The following is a 17,701-nucleotide window of genomic DNA, read 5'->3' as shown; positions in this document are numbered from 1 at the left end:
TCTGGACCAAAACTTTTATTTAGAGAAGGCTGTTCTTGAGCATATACTGTTTTGCTCTTAGCGTAAGTGACTTCAGAAAAGTGCTACAGGGGCGCCTGAGTGGCTCAGTCGGTTGAGCGTCCAACTTCAGCTCAAATCAAGATCTTACGGTTCGTGAGTTCGAGCCCTGCGTCGGGCTCTGTGCTGACAGCTCGGAGCCTGGAGCCTGCTTCAGATTCTGTGTCTCCCTGTGTCTGCCCCTCCGTTGCTTGCACCCTGTCTCTCGCATTGTCTCAAAAATAAATAAATGTTAAAAAAAATTTTTTTAAAGAAAAGACAGTCCTATAGCACTCAAAATTATACTACAATTAAAAGAAAAAGATAAAAGTTATAAAAATAGAACTTGTGTATGTTTCTTAGCACATTCTTATATTTTCATGGACCTGAATTCAATTGCTTAGTTAATCTTCCTAACTCCATCAGTTGAACGGTATGCTCTGGAGGCTCTCTAAGAAATAGCAGACATTACCTACGCTCATGGAATTTAGTGTCTTCCGTGGGTAAAATCGATATGGAAACAACTGAAAAACCTACATACTGGCAAATGAGGTGCTCAATTGTGTCCTCTGTAAGTGTTGGTTTTGTGTTCCCTAATGCAGGGTTAGGCCAATAGAGTATCTGTGTAGGAGAAACTTTTCCCAAGGCACAGAATATTTCTTAGCAGTAAAGACTATCCTTCTGTGCTTCAGAAGGATAGTTGAGATAATTGTCTACAATTGATCTTGAGGATTTGTGGTTAACTTTTTCATAGGACTGTATAAGCAAAGACTCTGGAATCAGATTGACCTGAGTGTGAATTCAGAGATCCCCTATTATTAGCTGTGAAATTTTAGCAAAATTTTAAATCCCTGTTGTCTTCAATTTCCTGATCTTGCAGTTGAGGATCATAGGAACTACCCGAGGATTGCTGGAGAGATCCAATGAGCCAATCCTAACCGAGCACTTAGCACAGTGCCTGACATGCTGAGCAAAAACTTGGCTTAAATTAAGCCAGTTTTCAGATCAAGGCTAACAAGCTTTTCTTTCATGCAAATTGTCTTGGATCATATGTATTTTTTTTAATTAATTAACTTATTTATTTTGAGAGAGGCAGAGCATGAGTCGGGGAAGGGCAGAGAGAGAGGGAGAGAATTCCAAGCAGGCTCCGTACTGTCAGTGCAGTGGGGCTTAAACCCACGAACTGTGAGATCATGACCTGAGTCAAAACCAAGACTCGGCCGTTTAACCAACGAGCCACCTAGGCGCCCCTCTTGGATCATACTCTAGGAGTGATAAACTGCGTTCTTTGATTCACTAGGAAATGAAGTCAGTGATTACCCTCTACATGACAATGTATGTAAACAATTAGTAAAACTGGCAAAGGGCCACAATTAAATTTTAGCAGTAATAGTCATGAGAATAAATACAGCATATGGGAATCAGGCTCTGTTTCCTCAGAGGGTTGTGTGATTTAAGTAGCTGATGTGGAAATCACCTATTATGATACTTCTCTTATGGAAGTCATTCAGTAACTTGAAGCTTCTCTCGGTATTGCTACTGAAGAAGTTACATGTCCACATGGGCCTGTACTGCTTTTTCTCTTCTACCTTGGCTTTGGGGTTTGGCTTTTTCACCTATCTTTGTCCCAGTGCTCTCAGAAGACTCTTCTTCCTCTGCCTTCCATTCTTTCTCCCTTCTCCCCTCTTTGGTCAGTAACACTTTCTAGGACCACTGACTAGCCCTGTCTAGTAGTATGTTCTATGATGATGGAAATGTTCTGTGACTGTGCTGTCCAGTACGGCCACTAGCCACATGTGGCTGTTAAGCACATGAAATGTTCTAGTGTGAGCAAGGAACCAGATGTTTAATTTTGTGAAATGTTATATGTTTAAAAACAAATTTTTTTTTAATCTTTATTTTTTAAAGAGAGAGAGAGAGTGTGAATGGGGGAGGAACAGAGAGAGAGGGAGACAGAATCCGAAGCAGGCTCCAGGTTCAGAGCTGTCAGCACAGAGCCCAACGCGGTGCTTGAACCCACGGACCATGAGATCATGACCTGAGACGAAGTTGGATGCTTAACCGACTTAGCCACCCAGGCACCCCAAATTTTAGATAAGTTTAAGCAGCCACATAAAGCATGTGATCTCTACACTTGCAGAGCTTCAACTTCATGGTCTCCCCAAGTACATGCAGGAAACTCTCAAGTCAAATCTCCAGCTTAGAATTCTTAGCTCCTGACCTGCATTGTCAACTTTGGACCCGTCTCTACCTGCTTGTTCACAGAAATGTCCTCAGCTGAATTTATCATATCTCCCTTCAAAACTTAGTCTTCCTCTTGTTTTCCCATCCACTTAGTAACTCAAGGCCAAATCTGAGAGTCACCCTCCCCCTTCTGCTCAGCACAGTCAACGTGAGCTCCACCTTTAAAGTCTTTCTGGAATCTACATGGTCTTTTGTTTCTGCACCCATTGCCTGGATCCTCCCCAGTCTCGTCTTACTGCAAAGGTACGCCTGTTTTGAATCTTTCTAAAATATTGCCACAAAAATTGTGTCTTTCAAAATACTACCTTGCTTTAAGTCTTTCAGTGGCTCCCCATTGCCTACAGGAAACAGTCCAAATATTTCTGTTTGTCATGTAAGGCCTTAAGATGACCTATCTTCCGCTTGCCTCTCTAGGACCAACACCTCACTTCTCATCCCTCTTGCACCCTTTTCATTCCCCAGCTGCCTGTGAAAACTCCCACCTGCCTGGCCTTTGCTACCCTCCTCCATGAGAGGGTCTCCTGCGTATCTCTTAAGACACTAGCTCCTCTGGAAGCTGTCTCTGGCCAACCCAAGTCAAATGTGCCACTCACTCCCTTACATTCCTACCCTACAGTACTACCCTATTAAAGCATGTCTCCTGCCATTACATTTATTTGTTTATGCATTTTCTTTCTCTCTTGAAGACTGTTCACTCTTTGAGGGCAGCGGTCTGTATCAGTTGTTTTTGGACACGGAGCATCTAGCACAGTGCTCAGCGAAAGAATGATTCTGCCTGGGCAACACTATTTGCCATCTGTTCAGGCAGCACACTCCATAGCATTCTAAATTACTGTGCTGTTAATACATATGCCATACCTACTTAAAGCTGTGTTCAGCAGGATCAGTGCCTTAATTAGGACCATTAAGTGCCAGGGCACCTGGGTGGCTCAGTCAGTTAAACGTCCAACTTCGGCTCAGGTTGTGATCTCACGGCTCATGGGTTTGAGCCCCGCATCACGCTCTGTGCTGACGGCTCAGAGCCTGGAGCTTGCTTCAGATTCTGTGTCTCCCCAACTCTCAGCTCCACCCCCGCTCACACTCTGTCTTTCTCTCCCAAAAATAAATAAACGTTAAAAAAAGGACTATTAAGTGCCATCATCAAAATGTGTTTCAGCCTAACCACAAATGTATCTGAATAGGGAGTCAGGCCCAAGTTTTTACTCAACATATTTTTAAAATTTAAAAGTATTTATTAAGCTTTAGATAATTAATATAGATGAGTGCATAAAAAGAATAGAATAGTGAAGAATTCACTGCCAAGACAATTTTTATTGACGGTTTAAAAATCCTAGAAGGTGGAAATCCCCCTTCCAGCAAAATAAATGTCACAAGACACTACTGTGTTGATGAAAGAATGAGAGCAGATCCTGGGAAACACCTGGCTGACTTAACACCAGAGAGAAGGTGTTAATTTATCTCTGGAACATAATTGCTATCTTGAGGCAGTTTAAAAATGTATTTACTTGATTTCCAAAGACTTTATTTTACACAGTTATCCCTCCCCTTGTCTCTTTCTTCATCTGTTTTTCCTTCTTCTCTTCTACCACCGTTAGAATCCATAAAAAATCACGGTGGCAATTCGTTTTGCTTCAGTCTTTATGAAATCCTGTGAGTACTTTTGTTCTGGCGGAACAGGGTCACCATGGTAACCAGATTTCCCCTTCATTATTCTCTTAATCTCTTATCCTTGGACCTTGTATAAACATCATTTTGCATAGGGTAATTATGCAGTCTTCACCTGTCTGGCAACTTCTGGCAGCCTTGTTTCCGGTATCTCCAACCCCAATATTTCTGGGCATTTATTAAGCACCTGCTGTGTCAGGCACTGTGCTGTGCTGGGCACATGGGAGAGAATAAGGCAGTTCCTTCCCCTGAGTGGTCTACGGCCAAGCAGGGGAAATGTTTGCCAGGGCCTTCTCATGGGGGCCACCCCTTTGCCTCTAAATACTTTATAACCTACTCGGAAACCAATTAAAATATGGACAAAGTCTTGGACAGGTCATATAGAAGAGGGAGTTCGCAAAGAGTTGTGTCCACAGGGCCTGTGGGAGGAGAGCATCACCTTGCTACCACGGAGAGGGCAGGGGTGGGGAGTGTTAGGGACAGGGTTTGGCCACTGCTGCTGCCAGTTGGGGGTGGAGAGGGCCCCGGTTTTTCTGTAGTGCCTTCTGGAGAATAGACAGGTATAATTGGAAAGTGCCTGCCTGATGGCCTTCGCTCTTCCTGGTTCTTGGGCTACAGTGAACCAGCTTTTCTTGGGGGGCTCTTCTGGGGGTATCTGCTGTCAGCATTTCTGAGCTGCACACATCCCTAGCACCCAGGCTGGGATACTGAGGGGGCAAGAAAAAAACTCTCAGAACTCACCCCTGGGTTGTTTCTTGTCAAGTCCCCATGTCCCCAGGGAGTTGGCCTTCTTTACTGCTCTACCTCTCAGTCTTCTGGTAGGGTTTTGTTGTTTGGCGATTCGTGGGAGAAGCGAATGGGATGCATCTACCCCATCTTGTCCAACTCATAGAAATGTCACATAAAAAGAAAGATCAGGAACTGTTGTACCTTGACTGTGTGTCAGCACAGTAGTTGTGACATGGCGTTATCACTTTGCAAGATGTTACCACGGGCAGCAGGACTTGGCAAAGGGGACAGGGATCTTTCTGTATTGTTTCGAACAACTGCATGTGAGTCTACAGTTACCTCAAAATTAACGATTTCATTAGAAAAGAGGTAAAGGGCCCTATAGGAAAGATGATCGACTCTTCTCACCAAGAGAAGGACAGATGAAAATCACATGGAAGTACCACATGGAAGACTGGCAAAAACCCAAAAGTTTCACCGACACTTTGGGGGGGCTGTGGAGAACCAAGTGCTCTCATACACAGGATGCAAAATGTCACAACCACTGTAGAGAAGAGTTTAGCATATCAAACAAAATTACCAAAGCATTTACCCTTTGCCCCAGAAATCATTTTTGAGGCATCTATTCTAAACACATTTCTACAGATATGAAACAACATGCCTACAAGTTTATTCATGGAGGTGTCACTTCGAATAGCAAAAGATTCAAACTAAGCAGAGGGAACTGGTTGAATAGTCACCCACACACTAAAGCGCTTTGCAGCCATATGAAAGAGGGCACATCAACTCTCTGTTCTGATATGTACTGCTTTCCAGGCTAACAGTGTCCTGTGGGAAAAAATAAAGTTCACAAACGATATAAAGTGCTGCCTTTTGTGAATGAAAGAAGGAGAACTAAAAATGTATGTGTGTTTGCTTCTCTTTTTACAAAAGAGCGGCTGTCAAGACAAACCACCGACTCATAAAAATGGTGGTCTGTGGGGAGAGGGAGGGGAACAGTGGGGCAAAGACCATGGGGTTGGCAGTGAGACTGATTCTTTAGGTGTGATTGGTTTTATATAGTTAGGAACTGGAATCGTGTCAATGTTTTTACAAACTCCAAAAATTAAATTTAAATCAAACCCTAAAATAGATTTTAAAAAGAAACAAGTTGAAAAATGTATTTGGACAAAGCAGAACAAATGTTGTTTTTCATTAGCTAACAACTAACCTTAGCAATAAAGAAAATAATTCTTGTTTGGTCATTGTTTTTGCTACATTGGGTAAATGTCACTGCTACCATGTTTGCATGTTTTACCAGCTCTTTTATTCTTCCCATTTTTACTGTACATTTTTCTTTTTCTTTCTTTCTTTTCTTTCTCCTTCCTTCCTTCCTTCCTTCCTTCCTTCCTTCCTTCCTTCCTTCCTTCCTTCCTTCCTTCCTTCCTTCTTTCTCTCTCTCTCTCTGTCTCTTTCTTTCTTTCTCTGTAGAGTTTACTTTGCATTGTTTTTTTTTCATTTTTATTTATTTTTGAGAGAGAGAGAGAGAGAGCGCGTGCGAGCATGGGCACGAGTGGGGAAGGGGCTGAGAAAAAGGGGGACAGAGGATCCAAAGTGGGCTGTATGTTGACAGCAGAGAGCCTGATGTAGGGCTTGAACTCATGACCCCTGAGATCATGACCTGAGCCAAAATCAAAAGTCAGACACTTAACCAATTGAGCCACCCAGGAGCCCCTACTTTGTATTGTGATTGTGACAAATGTAATAACTTCTCTTTTGTGGCCGTCTCAGTGGGTTTGGCAGCCCTGCCCAAGACCCTTTCCCAGGGAACCTGCCTTAACCAACTCCTCAAAGGAGGATTTCCACAAACCCTGTAGCTCTCCTGGCCACTGCTCCCTGGACAAAAGGTAGAGCCTTGCCCAGAGAAAGCACAGCAATACACAAACAAAGCCCACCAGATTCTCTGAAATTTGAAGGGACTTAAGCACTGAGGCAGGTAATTTGGGGGTGGGGACCAAGTCTAAATTTCCTTCCACACGGTTAAGCGAGCAGAGAAGCTGGTCTGCAGAGAGAATGAAGAAGACTTCTATTGGGAATCTTGCAACCCAGAAGTAGATAAAAAGGTAGTTATTTCAGTTCCCAATGGCTTTCCAGACCCAGTCCCTGGTGAGGCCCAGCTGTGCCCATTCCATTTGTGTTCTGTGAGAAACATATGAATCCTTATGTAAAATCCCTTGTCATCCACGTTTGCTGGGCTGAGTTTGTGTTTCTTAATCAAATGACCCCTAATTGAGACATCCATTTCTCTTTTTTAGAAAGTATTCTTTAAATTTTTTTGTAATGTTTATTCTTTTTTTAATGTTTATTTTTTAAATTTTTTAAATTTACATCCAAATTAATTAACATACAGTGCAACAATTGATTTCAGGAGTAGATTCCTTGATGCCCCTTACCCACTTAGCCCATCCTCCCTCCCACAACCCCTCCAGTAACCCTCTGTTTGTTCTCCATATTTAAGAGTCTCTTATATTCTGTCCCCCTCCCTGTTTTTATATTATTTTTGCTCCCTTCCCTTATGTTCATCTGTTCTGTGTCTTAAAGTCCTCATCTGAGTGAAGTCATATGATATTTGTCTTTCTCTGACTGACTAATGTCACTTAGCATGATACCCTCCAGTTCCATCCACATAGTTGCAAATGGCAAGATTTCCTTCTTTTTGATTGCCGAGTAATACTCCATTGTATATATATACCACCTGTTCTTTATCCATTCATCCATCGATGGACATTTGGGCTCTTTCCATACTTTGGCTATTGTTGATACTGCTGGTATAAACATTGGGGTGCATGTGTCCCTTCGAAACAGCACACCTGTATCCCTTGGATAAATACCTCATAGTGCAATTGCTGGATCAGAGGGTAGTTCTATTTTTAATTTTTTGAGGAACCTCCATCCTGTTTTCCAGAGCGGCTGCACCAGTTTGCATTCCCACCAGCAGTGCAAAAGAGATCCTCTTTCTCCACATCCTCGCCAACATCTCTTGTTGCCTAAGGTGTTATTGTTAGCCCTTCTGACAAGTGTGAGGTGGTATCTCACTGTGGTTTTGATTTGTATCTTCCTGATGGTGAGTGATGTTGAGCACTTTTTCATGTGTCAGTTGGCCATCTGGATGTCTTCTTTGGAGAAGTGTCTGTTCGTGTCTTTTGCCCTCTTCACTGGATTATTTGTTTTTTGGGTGTTGAGTTTGAGAAGTTCTTTGTAGATTTTGGATACTAACCCTTTATCAGATATGTCGTTTGCAAGTGTCTTCTCCCATTCTGTCGGTTGTCTTTTAGTTTTGCTGATTGTTTCCTTCGCTGTACAGAAGCTTTTTATTTTGATGAGGTCCCAATAGTTATTTTTGCTTTTGTTTCCCTTGCCTCCAGAGACGTGTTGAGTGAGAAGTTGCTGCAGCCAAGATCAAAGAGGTTTTGCCTGCTTTCTTCTCAAGGATTTTGATGGCTTCTTGTCTTACATTTAGGTCTTTCATCCATTTTGAGTTTATTTTTGTATATGGTGTAAGAAAGTGGTCCAGCATCATTTTTCTGCATGTCGCTGTCCAGTTTTCCCAGCACCACTTTCTGAGGAGACTGTATTTATTCCCTTGGATATTCTTTCCTGCTTTGTCAAAGATTAGTTGGCCATATGTTTGTGGGGCCATTTCTGGGTTTTCTATTCTGTTCCATTGATCTGAGTGTCTGTTCTTGTGCCAGTACCATACTGTCTTGATGATTACAGCTTTGTAATACAGTTTGTAGTCTGGGATTGTGATGCCTCCTGCTTTGGTTTTCTTTTTCAAGATCGCTTTGGCTATTCGGGGTCTTTTCTGGTTCCATACAAATTTTAGGATTGTTTGTTCTAGCTCTGTGAAGAATGCTGGTGTTATTTTGATAGGGATTGTATTGAATATGTAGATTGCTTCAGGTAGTATTGACATTTTAACAATATTTGTTCTTACTATCCAGGAGCATGGAATCTTTTTCCATTTCTTTGTGTCTTCTTCAATTTCTCTCATAAGCTTTCTATAGTTTTCAGTGTATAGATTTTTAACCTCTTTGGTTAGATTTATTCCTAGGTATTTTGTGGTTTTTTGTGCAACTGTAAATGGGATCGATTCCTTGATTTCTCTTTCTGTCGCTTCATTGTTGGTGTATAGGAATGCAACCGATTTCTGTGCATTGATTTTATATCCTGCAACTTTGCTGAATTCATGAGTCAATTCTAGCAGTTTTTTGGTGGGCTCTTTTGGGTTTTCCATATACAGTATCATGTCATTTGCAAAGAGTGAAAGTTTGACCTCCTCCTGGCCGATTTGGATGCCTTTTATTTCTTTGTGTTGTCTGATTGCAGAGGCTAAGACTTCCAATGCTATGTTGAATAACAGTGGTGAGAGTGGACATCCCTGTCTTGTTCCTGACCTTAGGCGGAAAGCTCTCAGTTTTTCCCCATTGAGGATGATCTTAGCATTGGGTCGTTCATATATGGCTTTTTTGATCTCGAGGTATGCTCCTTCTATCCCTACTTTCTTGAGGATTTTTATCAAGAAAGGATGTTGTATTTTGTCAAATGCTTTCTCTGCATCTATTGAGAGGATCATATGGTTCTTGTCCTTTCTTTTATTGATGTGATGAATCATATTAATTGTTTTGTGGATATTGAACCAGCCCTGCATTCCAGGTATAAATCCCGCTTGGTCGTGGTGAATACTTTTTTTAATGTATTGTCAGATCCGGGTGGCTAATATCTTGTTGAAGATTTTTGCATCCATGTTCATCAGGGAAATTGGTCTATAGTTTTCCCTTTTAGTGGGGTCTCTGTCAGGTTTTGGAATCAAGGTAATGCTGGCTTCATACAAAGAGTCTGGAGATTTTCCTTCCATTTCTATTTTTTGGAACAGTTTCAAGAGAGTAAGTGTTACCTCTTCCTTAAATGTTTGGTAGAATTCCCCTGGAAAGCCATCTGGCCCTGGACTCTTGTGTTTTGGCAGATTTTTGATTACTAATTCGGTTTCCTTACTGGTTATGGATCTGTTCAAGTTTTCTATTTCTTCCTGTTTCAGTTTTGGTAGTGTATATGTTTCTATTTCTTCCAGATTGCCCATTTTATTGGCATATAATTGCTCTTAATATTCTCTTATTATTGTTTTTATTTCTGCTGTGTTGGTTGTGATCTCTCCTCTGTCATTCTTGATTTTATTTCTTTGGGTCCTTTCCTTTTTCTTTTTGATCAAACTGGCTAGTGGTTTATCAATTTTGTTAATTCTTTCAAAGAACCAGCTTCTGGTTTCATTGATCTGTTCTACTGTTTTTTGGTTTCAATAGCATTAATTTCTGCTCTAATCTTTATTATTTCCTGTCTTCTGGTTTGGGGTTTTATTTGCTGTTCTTTGTCCAGCTCCTTAAGGCGTAAGGTTAGGTCGTATATCTGAGGTCTTTCTTCCTTCTTTAGGAAGGCCTGGATTGCTATATAATTTCCTCTTATGACTCCTGCGTCCCAGAGGTTTTGGGTTGTGGTGTTATCATTTTCATTGACTTCCATATACTTTTTAATTTCCTCTTTAACTGCTTGGTTAGCCTATTCATTCTGTAGTAGGATGTTCTTCAGTCTCCAAGTATTTGTTACCTTTCCAAATTTTTTCTTGTGGTTAACTTCGAGTTTCATAGCTTTGTGGTCTGAAAATATGCACGGTATGATCTCAATCTTTTTGTATTTACTTAGGGCTGATTTGTGTCCCAGTATGTGGTCTATTCTGGAGAACGTTCCATGTGCACTGGAGAAGAATGTATATTCTCCTGCTTTAGGATTAAATGTTCTGAATATATCTGTTAAGTCCATCTGGTCCAGTGTGTCATTCAAAGCCATTGTTTCCTTGTTGATTTTTTGATTAGATGATCTGTCCATTGCTGTGAGTGGGTGTTGAAGTCTCCTACTATTATGGTATTACTATTGATGAGTTTCTTTATGTTTGTGATTAACTGATTTATATATGTGGGTGCTCCCAACTTTGGTGCATAAATGTTTACAATTGTTAGGTCTTCTTGGTGGATAGACCCCTTGATTATGATATAATGCCCTTCTGCATCTCTTGATACAGTCTTTATTTTAAAGTCTATATTGTCTGATATAAGTATGGCTACTCTGGCTTTCTTTTGTGGAAGTAACCATGATAGATGGTTCTCCATCCTCTTATTTTCAATCTGTAGGTGTCTTTAGGTCTAAAGTGGGTCTCTTGTAAACAGCATATAGATGGATCTTGTTTTCTTATCCATTCTGTTACCCTATGTCTTTTGATTGGAGCATTGAGTCCATTGACGTTTAGAGTGAGTACTGAAAGATATGAATTGATTGCCATTATGATGCTTGTAGAGTTGGAGTTTCTGGTGGTGTTCTCTGGTCCTTTCTAATCTTTGTTGCTTTTGGTATTTATTTATTTATATATATATTTTCATCTTTTCTCCCCTCAGAAAGTCCCCCTTAAAATTTCTTGCAGGGCTGGTTTAAGGGTCACAACCTCCTTTAATTCTCGTTTGTCTGGGAAACTTTTAATCTCTCCTTCTATTTTGAATGACAGCCTTGCTGGACAAAGAATTCTTGGCTGCATATTTTTCTGATTCAGCGCAGTGAATATGTCCCACCACTCCTTTCTGGCCTGCCGCGTTTCTGTGGATGGGTCTGCTGCAAACCTGATCTGTCTTCCCTTGTAGGGTAAGGACTTTTTTCCCTTGCTGCTTTCATGGTTCTCTCCTTGCCTGAGTATTTTGTGCATTTGACTGTGATGTGCCTTGTTGATGGTTGGTTTTTTTTTAATCTAATGGGGGTCCTCTGTGCTTCCTGGATTTTGATGTCTGTGTCTTTCCCCAGGTTAGGAATGTTTTCTGCTAGGAGTTGCTCACATAACCCTTCTACCCCTATTTCTCTCTCTTCCTCTTCTGGGACTCCTATGATTCTGATGTCGTTTCTTTTTAATGAGTCACTGATTTCTCTAATGCTTAAATCGTGCCCTTTTGCCTTAATCTCCCTCTTTTTTTCTGCTTCGTTATTCTCTGTACATTTGTTCCCTATATCGCTGATTCTCTGTTTTGCCTCGTCCATCCTTGCCGCCGCTGCATCCATCCATGATTGCAGCTCAGTTATAGCATTTTTAATTTCATTCTGGCTATTTTTTACTTCTTTTATCTCTGCAGAAAGGGATTCTAATCTATTTTGAACTCCAGCTACTATTCTTATTATTGTGATTCTAAATTCTGGTTCAGACATCTTGCTTGTATCTGTGTTGGTTAAATCCCTGGCTGTCGTTTCTTTGTGCTGTTTCTTTTGGGGTGAATTCCTTCGTTTTGTCATTTTGAAGGGAGAAAAGGAATTAATGAGGTAGAAAAATTGAAATAAAAATAAAAATTAAAAAAAATTAAAATTAAAAATTAAACACACACACACACACAAATTGAATAGATGATGCTAGGCCCTAGGTGTGTTTTGGTCTGGGTGTGGAAGGTGGTTTCACAGACTAGAGAAAAAAGGGGGAGACTGGAGGAAAAAAAAAAGGAAATTGTTTGAGAATTTGAAAAAATCAATACACTGAAGTAGACTGAAATGAGATGATGGGGGTAAAATAGAATTTGAAAAAATATACACAAATGTGAAGAATATAGTAGAAAAAATTAAATAAAAATATTGTTAATAAAAATTAAAGATAAGTATGAAATTTTTCTTTTTCTGTATTTAAGAAAAAAGAAAAGAAACGAGAAGGAGAAAAAAGATAGAAAAAGAAATTGTTTGAAATTTTGAAAAAGTGAGTACACTGTAGTAGACTAAAATCAAATGATGGAAGTAAAATAGAATTTGAAAAAATTTACATAAAAGCAAAAAATATAGTAATAAAAATTAAATAAAAATATTTTTAATAGAAATTGAAAGTAAAAATGAAGTTTTTCTCTTTCTGCATTCAAGAAAAAAGAAACAAGAAAGAGAAAAAAAGAAAAAGAAAAAAGGAAATTGTTTGAAAATTTGAAAAGGTGAATACACTGAAGTAGACTAAAATAAAATGATGGAAGTAAAGTAGCATTTGAAAAAATTCACACAAAAGCAAAACATATAGTAATAAAAATTAAAGAAAAATAGTAATAATAAAAATAAAATAATATATATAATATATATAAATAAATATATATAATATATAATAATATATAATTATAATATAATTATAATTATAATATAATAAATAATAAAATAATAAAAAGTAATAAAATTGAAAATAAAAATGAAATTTTTCTCTTTCTGTATTCAAGAAAAAGTAAAGAATTGTAAAATAGAAAAAGAAAAAAGAAAAAAAAGAAATTTGAATAGATGGACCTGCTAACAGATTGACGTAGGACTGAAATTGCTTCATTTTCCCCTAGAAGTCAGTCTATGTAGCTCTTTATAGTCCATAAATTAAACCAGCAGTGAGACTTGTGTTCTTGAAGAGGGAAGTTGGCCCAGTTGGGCGGGGCTCAGTGTAACAGCTTCACTCTCCACTAGATGGCGCTGCTAGCCTACTGGAGTGGGTTGTTGCGGTGCTCCTAGGTGTGTATGCGCATGTGCGGGAGCGGTGAAAATGGCGTCAGCCCTCTACCCAGTCTGGTCTCCCAGATCAGCAATCGCGCACCTGTCCTTTGTCTTCAGCTCTCGTCCACTCCCCGCTTTTTCACTCTCCGAGACCAGGCCCCAGGCAGTACCTCTCTCCCGAGTTTTGTCTCGGATGCGTCTGTTTTCCCTGACCCCTCACTTCCGACGGACTGTGGCTTTGACCCGTTCCGCCCCTCTGTGGGAGGGTCTCACCAAGCAGTGGCTGAATGAGCAATGGCCGAATATCCGTGCACCCAGGAACACCTGCTGGATCCTGCTGCTGCCGGTGCCCTGAGTCTGCGGCCAGGTGCCAACCCACTGCAGAAAAACTGCGCGAGACAGTGTAGCAGCAGCATTTCAGGGATTGTGGAAGATCACAACACACATCTGGCACCAGGCTTCACCCTTAACGACCTTGCCCAAGCACCAGCGAATGTGGCTGCCTTCTGGGGTCTGCCGGGACCAGGTGGCTTCAACAGTCTCTACCAAATGCCCTTCCAGCAGTGGAACCGCTTTTCCCAGTGTGGCCCAAGAACCTCCCGGACCCCACTCTGTTCCTGGGGATTCGCCCTTCCACCAGAGCACCGCCAGGTATGGAGCTGCGGAGCTGCAGCCTTTGCTCTCCCCTGTTTACAGTCTTAATGGAATTTAAACCCTCTCCTTTCTCCTTTCTCCCTTTTTAGTTTAGTCCCTGAGGCTGTTTCTAATTTTCCACTTTCTTTCCAGCTGCTTTTGGGGAGGGGTGCTTTTCCCGTATTCTCCCCCCCCCCCCCCAGTCTCTGTCCTCTCCCCGCCTGCAAAAACGGTTCCCTACCTTTCACGGCTTCTCGCTCCCCAAATTCACCTCTTGGCGCTGCGTACCTGCTGAATTCTGTGGTTCAGGTTGTGCAGATTGTTGTGTTAATCCTCCAATCGGTTTTCTAGGTGTGCAGGTTGGTTTAGTGTTGGTCTGGCTGTATTTCATGGATGCGAGACACACAAAAAACGTCCATGCTGTTCCACCATCTTGGCTCCTGCCCCCTTAAGTGCTAGGTGCTTTCTAAGCCCGTTTTATGTCATCTACCTCATTACTCCTCCTCAGAATCACTCTGAAGGAGTAGAAGTAGGGATCAGTTGAGAAGCCACAGGAAAGAGATTCAAGGCAGAAGAGAATAAATTAAATGCTTCCCATTCAAGATTAATCAGAGAGCATATGAGAAATTTTATAAACCCCAGAAATTTACAGGCCTCAGAAAAATCTTTCTAGAAATTGATTCCTGACTCTAGACTTCAACCTTCAAGTCCAACAATTTATTAAAATTAAGAAAAAAATGACCAACAAACACTTATTGTTCTTCTAAGTCTGCAGTCTGCTTCTAAGTTACAAGCAATATAGCATTGCTTTTATAATGTGCTTTTGTAAGGAAATAAAATTTATCCAAAGGCTTATGAGTATACACTGGGAAATAATTGAGTAATTTTTTAATAACACTTTTTAGTAGGTACTTATCTAAAAACATCTTTTGTAAGTCATTTCCTGGGAGTAAATGTAATTTTTTACTCTAGGCCTCGTATCAAAAGTATTGTAATTACCACTCCCATGGGGAGAACAAATTGAATAGGAATCATAAGACCACAGAACTTAGGTCAGGAAGGAACTTTAATCGCCTCTTGGCCTTATGACTAAGATCAAGTAAGGTCAGGAAGGAACTTCAAAATCATCTAGCTCATTTCTTTTTCTTTCTATTTATTTTATTAGATATAAACTAAAACAAAGAAGAAATATAAATGGAATTTACCACTCCTCCACCAGACGCTTGTAAAGTTCCTGTCATTCAATCTACTCCCTGGCCAGGAGACTGGGTTTAAAACTCTGATCGGATCAGTCCATTGCCTTTCTTTACCTTTATTTACCCTAGCTTCCCTTTTACTCATGGGTCCTTTAACTTCTTAGCATAAGCCTTCCATCTTCAGCTACTCTATATGCAATATCTAGCCTCTAACTAAACCAAGTTGCTTGCCTTTCACTGAATATTTAATATGGTCTCAAATCTCTGTCCCTGCGCGTTCAGTCTCTTCGCCAGGAATGGCTTTTTCTACTCATTTGCCTGGCGTCTCCTACTTAGCTTCTAAGGATGAACTCAGGGGGTCACTCCTCTGTGAGGTCTCTAGGTCCCCAGGAATCAGGGCAAGTTTTTCTATTATGTCCCGATAGCATTTATATCTTTCAAGGTCAGTGCAGACTCTCTTTCCTTCTCTTTTTTCTTTCCTTCCTCCCTCCCTCCCTTCCTCCCTTCTTTCTTTCCTCCCCTCCTTCTCTTTCTCCCTCCATTTTTCTTTCATACCTGTCTTCAGGTGATCAATACGTGTGTGTGGAATAACCAATACATGTGTGTTGTTACAGATTGAGTAATGTTTTTCCTCCCAAGATATCCACGTGCTAATTCCCCTAATCTGTGTGAGGCACTTTGCAGATGTGATTAAATTAAGGATCTTGAAATGGGGAAATTATCCTGGATTCTTTGAGTGACCCCATCTGATCACAAGGATCCTTGTAAGAAAGGGCCAGGAGCCAAGGATGCAAGTGGCCTCCAGAAGCTTAAAAAGGCAAGGAGAACCACTCTTTGAGGTCAAGCATCCAGAAGGAACACAGCCCTGCCAATACTTTGATTTTAGACTTCTGGCTTCCAGAAGTGTAAGAGAATGAATTTGGGTTGTTTTAAGCCACTGGATTTGTGGTAATTTGTTATAGTGGCAATACACTAATACAGTAATACTCATGCCTAAATGCATTAACAAGTCAGACCTTTTAACCTATTAGACATATTTTTTAAAATGGTTTGTTAAAGGGAATAGACAATACACATTAAAAATAAAATGGAAGGGCCTGTGTGGCTCAGTCAATTAAGCTTCCAACTCTTGATTTTGCGTCAGGTCATGATCTCAGGGTTTGTGGGTTCGAGCCCCACATGAGGCTCCACACTGATAGCATGAAGCCTGCTTGGGATTCTCCTTTTCCCTCTCTCTCTGCCCCTCCCCTGTTCACTCATGTGCTTTCTTTCTCTCTCAAAATAAACGTAAAAAAAAAAAAAATAGAGGACAAACGTTCATCCTTTGTAGTCAAAGAATAAAAATTAAAGCAATCATGAGATATAATGATAGAAACATTTCTATTAAGCACAACTGGTAAGGCTTCAGTGTGATAGAATTTTTTACATTAATATGCTCATACTCCAATATTACTCCAAGCAATATAGTTCTTGAGAACTTAATATTACCATGGATTGCTTTAAGCCTTTTACATGAATGGTGACAATTGGTCTTTAAAATAACATTTTGGAGGAGGTGCTGTGATTATTCCCATTTTACAAACGAAAAAACCCCAAAAAACAAAAAGACAGCCAGGCATGGAAAGCTGATGTAATCTGTGCAAGATCAAACAGCTTGTGAAGCCCAGACTACTTCCCAGGCAATTTGATGCTCAGGGTCCCACTTCCACTAAGAGATCCTTCTAGAAAATGTCAAGTCATTCACATAATTTAACAGAAGAAAAAGCTATATGCTTCATAAAGGTGTTCGTTGTGGCCCTAACTTCGAGTCCCCCAAATGGAGACTATCGAAGTATTATTACTTTTTGAAAGTAATTTTGAGGTGAAAATTACATTATGAAAATTTCAAAAAGTACAAATTGCAATTATTTTATATGTAAATATGAGAAATTGTTCATGATAACATAATTGAAGCATGCAAATAATTTTACGTGATTGCAACTTTATATAAATATGTTTATAGTATTCTACTAATGAAAATCATTCTATTGTGGTACAACTATGTGTTAACTATAATTTTAGTTTTCTAAACATTATTAAGTTCCTTTCAATAAAAGTATAATAAAATAATTATCCTTGAAAAAACTCAGCCAATTTTATTCTCAATAAATCACAGGATCGAGTCTTTCAGTTTAGCAATATGCATGAGAAAGCCTATTTTAGAACCATTATTGATTTTTTTGGTACATTTTTATCTTAACAAGAGAAGATAAATATTTCTATAACTGTATCATTTGAGACATTCTTGGTCACAAGTAACAAAAGAACTAAATCGGTAAATCCAAAATTGTTTTAAAATTAAAAGTTTATTTAAAAAAAACTTTTTAAAAAGTATGTATACTTTTTTTTAAATTTTTTTTAACGTTTATTCATTTTTGAGACAGAGAGAGACAGAGCATGAACGGGGGAGGAGCAGAGAGAGAGGGAGACACAGAATCGGAACCAGGCTCCAGGCTCTGGGCCACCAGCCCAGAGCCCGACGCGGGGCTCGAACTCACGGACCGTGAGATCGTGACCTGAGCTGAAGTCGGACGCTTAACCGACTGAGCCACCCAGGCGCCCCTACTTTTTTAATAAATAAAATGAATTTTTTTTAT

This window comes from Acinonyx jubatus, chromosome D3, assembly GCF_027475565.1.
Source record: "Acinonyx jubatus isolate Ajub_Pintada_27869175 chromosome D3, VMU_Ajub_asm_v1.0, whole genome shotgun sequence".
Classification (NCBI taxonomy): domain Eukaryota; kingdom Metazoa; phylum Chordata; class Mammalia; order Carnivora; family Felidae; genus Acinonyx; species Acinonyx jubatus.
The sequence above is the reverse complement of the archived record's forward strand: the minus strand, read 5'-3'. Positions refer to the sequence as shown.